Here is an 8,499-nt window from a genome sequence, read left to right on the forward strand (position 1 = left end):
GATTGATATGATCATCATCACACACTCCCTATACTTTCAAGATTAGTGTTGAACCTAAATAAATGTTATTTGGTGTTGGCGTTGAGAATGAATATGATTTGATCATGTTTATTGCAATACGGTTATTCATTTAAATTAGAGAATAATTGTTGTTCTATTTACTTGAATAAAACTTTCTATGGTCATACACCCAATAAAATGGCTTGTTGGATCTCGATTGTAGTGATACACATATTCATAATATTGAAGTCAAAAACGCAAAGTTAATAATGATAGTGCAACTTTTTGTGGCACTGCTGTTTAGGTCATATTGGTGTAAAGCGCATGAAGAAACTCCATGCTGATGGGCTTTTGGAATCACTTGATTATGAATCACTTGATGCTTGCAAACCATGCCTCATGGGCAAGATTACTAAGACTCCGTTCTCCGGAACAATGGAGCGAGCCACTAACTTGTTGGAAATAATACAAACCGATGTAAGCGGTCCAATGAGTGTTGAGGCTCACGACGGGTATCATTGTTTTTTGACGTTCATAGATTATTTGAGCAGATATGGGTATATCTACTTGATGAAACATTAGTCTGAAACATTTGAAAAGTTCAAAGAATTTCAGAGTGAAGTAGAGAATCATCGTAACAAGAAAATAAAGTTTCTACGATCTGATCGTAGAGACAAATATTTGAGCTACGAGTTTTGGCCTTCAATTAAAACAATGTGTAATAGTTTCACAGACTCATGCCAACTGGAACACCACAGCATAATGGTGTGTCTGAACGTCATAACCGTAGTTTATTGGATATAGTGCAATCTATGATGTTTCTTACCGATTTACCACTATTGTTTTGGGGTTATGCATTAGAGACAACTGCATTCACATTAAAAAAGGGCACCATCTAAATCTGTTGAGATGACACCGTATGAATTGTGGTTTGGCAAGAAACCAAAGTTGTCGTTTCTTAAAGTTTGGGGTTGCGATGCTTATGTGAAAAAGTTTCATCCTGATAAGCTCAAATCCAAGTTGGAGAAATGTGTCTTCATAGGATATCCAAAGGAGACAGTTGGGTACACCTTCTATCACAGATCCGAAGGCAAGACATTCATTTCTAAGAATGGATCCTTTCTAGAGAAGGAGTTTCTCTCGAAAGAAGTGATTGGGAGGAAAGTAGAACTTGATGAGGTAACTGTACCTGCTCCCTTATTGGAAAGTAGTTCATCACAAGAAATCTGTTCCTGTGACTCCTACACCAATTAGTGAGGAAGCTAATGATGATGATCATGTAACTTCAGATCAAGTTACTACCGAACCTCGTAGGTCAACCAGAGTGAGATCCGCACTAGAGTGGTACGGTAATCCTGTTCTGGAGGTCATGTTACTTGACCATGATGAACCTACGAACTATGAGGAAGCGACGATGAGCCCAGATTCCGTGAAATGTCTTGAGGCCATGAAATCTGAGATGGGATCCATGTATGAGAACAAAGTGTGGACTTTGGTTGACTTGCCCGATGATCCCAAGCCATAGAAAATAAATGGATCTTCAAGAGGAAGACGGACGCTGATAGTAGTGTTACTATCTACAAAGCTAGAATTGTCGGAAAAGGTTTTTGACAAGTTCAAGGTGTTGACTACGATGAGAGTTTCTCACTCGTATCTATGCTTAAAGTCTGTCTGAATCATGTTAGCAATTGCCACATTTTATGATTATGATATTTGGCAAATGGATGTAAAGACTGCATTCCTTAATGGATTTCCGGAAGAAGAGTTGTATATGATGCAACCTGAAGGTTTTATCGATCCAAAGGATGCTAACAAAGTGTGTAAGCTCCAGCGATCCATATATGGACTGGTGCAAGCATCTCAGAGCTGGAATATACGCTTTGATGAGTTGATCAAAGCATATAGTTTCATATAGACTTGCGGTGAAGCCTGTATTTACAAGAAAGTGAGTGGGAGAACTACAGCATTTCTGATAAGTACATTTGAATGACATATTGTTGATTGGAAATAATGTAGAATTTTCTGGAAAGCATAAAGGAGTATTTGAAAGGAGTTTTTCAAAAAGGACCTCGGTGAAGTTGCTTACATATTGAGCATCAAGATCTATAGAGATAGATCAAGACGCCTGATAAGATTTTTCGATGAGTACATACCTTGACAAAGATTTTGAAGTAGTTCAAAATGGAACAGTGAAAGAAGGAGTTCTTGCATGTGTTTTAAGGTGTGAAGTTGAGTGAAGACTCAAAACCCGACCACGGCAGAAAATGGAAAGAGAATGAAAAGTCATTCCCTATGCCTCAGTCGTAGGTTCTATAAAGTATGCTATGTTGTGTACCAGATCTATTGTATACCCTACATTGAGTTTGGTAACGGAGTACAATAGTGATCTAGGAGTAGATCATTGGACAGCGGTCAAAATTATCCTTAGTGGAATAAGGTTATGTATCTCGGTTATGGAGGTGCCAAAAGGTTCATCGTAAAAGGTTATGTTGATGCAAGTTTTGACACTGATCCAGATTAATCTAAGTCTCAATCTGGATACATATTGAAAGTGGGAGCAATTAGCTAGAGTAGCTTCGTGCAGAGTATTGTAGACACAGAAATTTGCAAAATACATACGGATTTGAATGTGGCAGACCCGTTGACTAAATTTCTCTCACAAGCAAAACATGATCACACCTTAGTACTCTTTGGGTGTTAATCACATAGCGATGTGAACTAGATTATTGACTCTAGTAAACCCTTTGGGTGTTGGTCACATGACGATGTGAACTATGGGTGTTAATCACATGGTGTTGTGAACTATTGATGTTAAATCACATGGCGATGTGAACTAGATTATTGACTCTAGTGCAAGTGGGAGACTGAAGAAAATATGCCCTAGAGGCAATAATAAAGTTGTTATTTATATTTCCTTATATCATGATAAATGTTTATTATTCATGCTAGACTTGTATTAACCGAAAACTTAGTAAATGTGTGAATATATAGACAAACAGAGTGTCACTAGTATGCCTCTACTTAACTAGCTCGTTGAATCAAAGATGGTTAAGTTTCCTAGCCATAGACATGAGTTGTCATTTGATTAACGGGATCACATCATTAGAGAATGATGTGATTGACTTGACCCATTCCGTTAGCTTAGCACTTGATCATTTAGTATGTTGCTATTGCTTTCTTCATGACTTATACATGTTCCTATGACTATCAGATTATGCAACTCCCGTTTACCGGAGGAACACTTTGTTTGCCACCAAACGTTACAACCTAACTGGGTGATTATAAAGGTGCTCTACAGGTGTCTCCGAAGGTACTTATTGAGTTGGCATAGCTCAAGATTAGGATTTTTCACTCCGATTGTCGGAGAGGTATCTCTGGGCCCTCTCGGTAATGCACATCACTATAAGCCTTGCAAGCAATGTGACTAATGAGTTAGTTGCTAGATAGTGCATTATGAAACGAGTAAAGAGACTTGCCGGTAACTAGGTTGAACTAGGTATTGGGATACCGACGATCGAATCTCGGGCAAGTAACATACCGATGAGAAAGAGAACAACGTATAGTGTTATGCGGTTTGACCGATAAAGATCTTCATAGAATATGTAGGAACCAATATGAGCATCCAGGTTCCTCTATTGCTTATTTACCGGAGACATGTCTTGGTCATGTCTACATAGTTCTCGAACCCATAGGGTCCGCACGCTTAAATTTCTGTGACGATTGGTTTTATGAGTTTATATGTTTTGATGTACCGAAGGTAGTTCGGAGTCCCGGATATGATCACGGACATGACGAGGAGTCTCGAAATGGTCGAGACATAAAGATTGATATATTGGAAACCTACATTTGGACATCAGAAGAGTTCCAGGTAAAATCGCGATTCTACCGGAGTACCGGAGGGGTTACCGGAACCCCCCGGGGGCTAATGGGCCTTGTTGTGCCATAAGCGGAAAAGAGAGGGGCCGGTCTAGGGCAGGCAACGCGCCCCCTCCCTCTGGTCCGAATTGGACTAGGAGAGGGAGGGCGGCGCCCCCCTTTCCTTCTCTTTCTTCCCCTTCCTTTCCCTCTCCTAGTAGGAGTAGGAAAGGGAGGAATCCTACTCCTGCTAGGAGGAGGATTCCTCCTCCTGGCGCACCAACAAGGGTCGGCCGGACTTCCCCTTGCTCCTTTATATAAAGGGGCAGGGGGCACCTCTAGACACACAAGTTGATCACAAAGATCTCTCCCAGTCGTGCGTGGTGCCCCCCTCCACCATAATCCACCTCGGTGATACTGTCGTGGTGTTTAGCCGAAGCCCTGCTGCGGTAGCTTCATCAACATCGTCACCACGTCGTCGTGCTGACGAAACTCTTCCCCGAGCTCTACTGGGTCGTGAGTTCACGGGACGTCACCGAGCTGAATGTGTGCTGAACGCGGAGGTTCCCTATGTTTGGTACTGAGGATCGGTCGATAATGAAGATGTACGACTACATCAACCGCGTTGTCATAACGCTTCCGCTTAATGGTCTACGAGCGTACGTGGATGACACTCTCCCCTCTCATTGCTATGCATCACCATGATCTTGCGTGTGCGTAGGATTTTTTTTGAAATTACTATGTTCCCCAACAGTTTTGAGTTACTAATCTTGGCAACTGAACCGGTATCAAATACCCTGGGGTTACTATGAACACTAGTAAAGTACACATCAATTACATGTATATCAAATATAACTTTTTTCACTTTGCCATCATTCTTATCCGCCAAGTATTTGGGGTAGTTCCGCTTCTAGTGACCATTCCCTTTGAAGTAGAAGCACGTAATTTTAGGCTTAGGTCTAGCTTTGGACTTCTTCACGGGAGTGGAAACTTGCTTGTCATTCTTCTTGAAGTTCCCTTTCTTTTCCTTTGCCCTTTTTCTTGAAACTAGTGGTTTTTTGTTAACCATCAACACTTGATGCTTTTTCTTGATTTCTACCTTCACTGATTTCAGCATTGCGAAGAGCTCGGGAATCATTTTTGTCATCCCTTGCATATTATAGTTCATCACGAAGTTCTAGTAGCTTGGTGATAGTTACTAGAGAACTCAGTCAATCCATATCTTATCTAGAAGATTAACTCCCACTTGATTCAAGTGATTGTAGTACCCAGACATTCTGAGTACATGCTCACTAGCTGAGCTATTCTCCTCCATCTTGTAGGCAAAGTACTTGTCAAAGGTCTCATACCTCTCGACACGGGCATGAGTATGAAATACCAATTTCATCTCTTAGAACATCTCATATGATTTGTGGCATTCAAAACGTTTTTGAAGTCCTAGTTCTAAGCCGAAAAGCATGGCATACTAAACTATCAAGTAGTCATCATACCGAGCTTGTCAAACGTTCATAACATCTGCATCTGCTCCTGCAATAGGTCTTTCACCTAGTGGTGCATCAAGAAAATAATTCTTCTGTGCAGCAATGAGGATAATCCTCAGATTACAGACCCAGTCCCCATCATTGCTACTATCATCTTTCAACTTTTCTCTAGGAACATATCAAAAATATATTGGATCCATATCGCGAGCTATTGATCTACAACATAGATTATTGTAGAACGTAGTAATTTCAAAAAAAATCCTAAGCACACGCAAGATCATGGTGATGCATACCAACGAGAGGGGAGAGTGTCGTCCACGTACCCTTGTAGACCATAAGCGGAAGCGTTATGAGAACGCGGTTGATGTAGTCGTATGTCTTCATGATCCGACCGATCCAAGTACCGAACGTACGGCACCTCTGAGTTCAGCACACATTCAGCTCGGTGACGTCCCACGAACTCCGATCCAGCAGAGCTTTGAGGGAGAGTTCTGTCAGCACGACGGTGTGATGACGGTGATGATGATGCTACCCATGCAGGGCTTCGCCTAAGCACCGCTACGATATGACCGAGGTGGATTATGGTGGAGGGGGGCACCGCACACGGCTAAAAGATCAACTGATCAACTTGTGTGTCTATGGGGTGCCCCCTCCCCCGTATATAAAGGAGTGGAGGAGGGGGAGGGCCGGCCTTCTACAATGGCGTGCCCTGGGGAGTCCTACTCCCACCGGGAGTAGGATTCCCCCCTTCCATGTAGTAGGAGTAGGAGAGAAGAGAAGGAAGGAGGGGGCGCCGCCCCTCCCCCTAGTCCAATTCGGACTAGGCCTTGGGGGCGCGCGGCCTGCCCTAGTCAGCCCCTCTCTCCCCCTAAAGCCCAATAAGGCCCATATACTCCCCGGCGAATTCCTGTAACTCTCCGGTACTCCGATAAATACCTGAACCACTCAGAACCTTTCTGATGTCCGAATATAGCCTTCCAATATATCGATCTTTACGTCTTGAACATTTCGAGACTCCTCGTCATGTCCCTGATCTCATCCGTGACTTCGAACAACCTTCGGTACATCAAACACATAAACTCATAACACTGATCGTCACCGAATGTTAAGCGTGCGGACCCTACGGGTTCGAGAACTATGTAGACATGACCGAGAATCATCTCCGGTCAATAACCAACAGCGGAACCTGGATGCTCATATTGCCTCCTACATATTCTACGAAGATCTTTATCGGTCAAACCGCATAATAACATACGTTGTTCCCTTTGTCATCAATGTGTTACTTGCCCGATATTCGATCGTCGGTATCTCAATAACTAGTTCAATTTCGTTACCGACAAGTCTCTTTACTCATTCCGTAATGCATCATCCCGCAACTAACTCATTAGTCACATTGCTTGCAAGGCTTATAGTGATGTGCATTACCGAGAGGGCCCAGAGATACCTCTCCGACAATCGGAGTGACAAATCCTAATCTCGATCTATGTCAACTCAACAAGTATCATCAGAGACACCTGTAGAGCACCTTTATAATCACCCAGTTACATTGTGATGTTTGGTAGCACACAAAGTGTTCCTCCGGTATTCGGGACTTGCATAATCTCATAGTCAAAGGAACATGTATAAGTCATGAAAAAAGCAGTAGCAACAAACTAAATGATCATTGTGCTAAGCTAACAGAATGGGTCAAGTCAATCACATCATTGTCCAATGATGTGATCCCATTAATCAAATGACAACTCATGTATATGGCTAGGAAACTTAACCATCTTTGATTCAACGAGCTAGTCAAATAGAGGCATACTAATGACACTCTGTTTGTCTATGTATTCACACATGTACTAAGTTTCCGGTTAATACAATTCTAGCATGAATAATAAACATTTATCATGATATAAGGAAATAAATAATAACTTTATTATTGCCTCTAGGGCATATTTCCTTCATAGATATGAATAAACTATCAGGACTAATTTTATGATAAATTAAGTTCAATTAATCATATTACTTAAGAACAACCACTTAGATAGACATCCCTTGAGTCATCTAAATGATTACGCGATCCAAATCAACTAAACCATGTCTGATCATCACGTGAGATGGAGTAGTCTTAAATGGTGAATATCTCTATGTTGATCATATCTACTATATGATTCATGTTCGACCTTTCGGTCTCCAGTGTTATGAGGCCTTGTCTGTAGATGCTAGGCTCGTCAAGTTTAACCCGAGTGTTCCGCATGTGCAAAACTGTCTTGCACCAGTTGTATGTGAACGTAGAGCCTAACACACCCAATCATCACGTGGTGTCTCAGCATGACGAACTGTCACAACGTTGCATACTCAGGAAGAACACGTATACCTTAAAATGTTAGTGAAGGATCATCTTATAATGCTACCGTCGTACTAAGCAAAATAAGATGCATAAAAGATAAACATCACATGCAATCAAAATATGTGACATGATATGGCCATCATCATCTTGTTCCTTTGATCTCCAACTCCAAAGCACCGTCATGATCTCCATCATCACCGCCATGACACCTTGATCTCCATTGTAGCGTCGTGGTCCTCTCGCCAACCATTGCTTCTACAACTATCGCTAACGCATAGTGATAAGGTAAAGCAATTACATGGCGATTGAAGGAAATATTCCCTAGAGGCAATAATAAAGTCGTTATTTATATTTCCTTATATCATGATAAATGTTTATTATTCAAGCTAGAATTATATTAACCAGAAACTTGACACATGTGTGGATACATAGACAAAACAAAGTGTCCCTAGTGTGCCTCTACTTGACTAGCTTGTTAATCAAAGATGGTTAGGTTTCCTGACCATAGACATGTGTTGTCATTTGATGAACGGGATCACATCATTAGAGAATGATGTGATGGACAAGACCCATCTGTTAGCTTAGCATAATGATCGTTTAGTTTTATTGCTATTGCTTTCTTCATGACTTATACATGTTCCTCTAACTATCATGACCCGCTTTTCCGCGGGAGAAGACAACTGGCTTGCTCATAGCAACAATATGACCAAGAACCCTGGTAATTCAGACACTAGGGACAGTAGTGGCAAGTCGCGTCGCAACAAGCAGAAGCGCCGCATTAACGGTGACAATGCTAAGGATACGGCAGTTAATGCCGGATTCAGAGGCTCT

Source organism: Triticum urartu, chromosome 1, assembly GCF_003073215.2.
Source record: "Triticum urartu cultivar G1812 chromosome 1, Tu2.1, whole genome shotgun sequence".
Taxonomy (NCBI): Eukaryota; Viridiplantae; Streptophyta; class Magnoliopsida; order Poales; family Poaceae; genus Triticum; species Triticum urartu.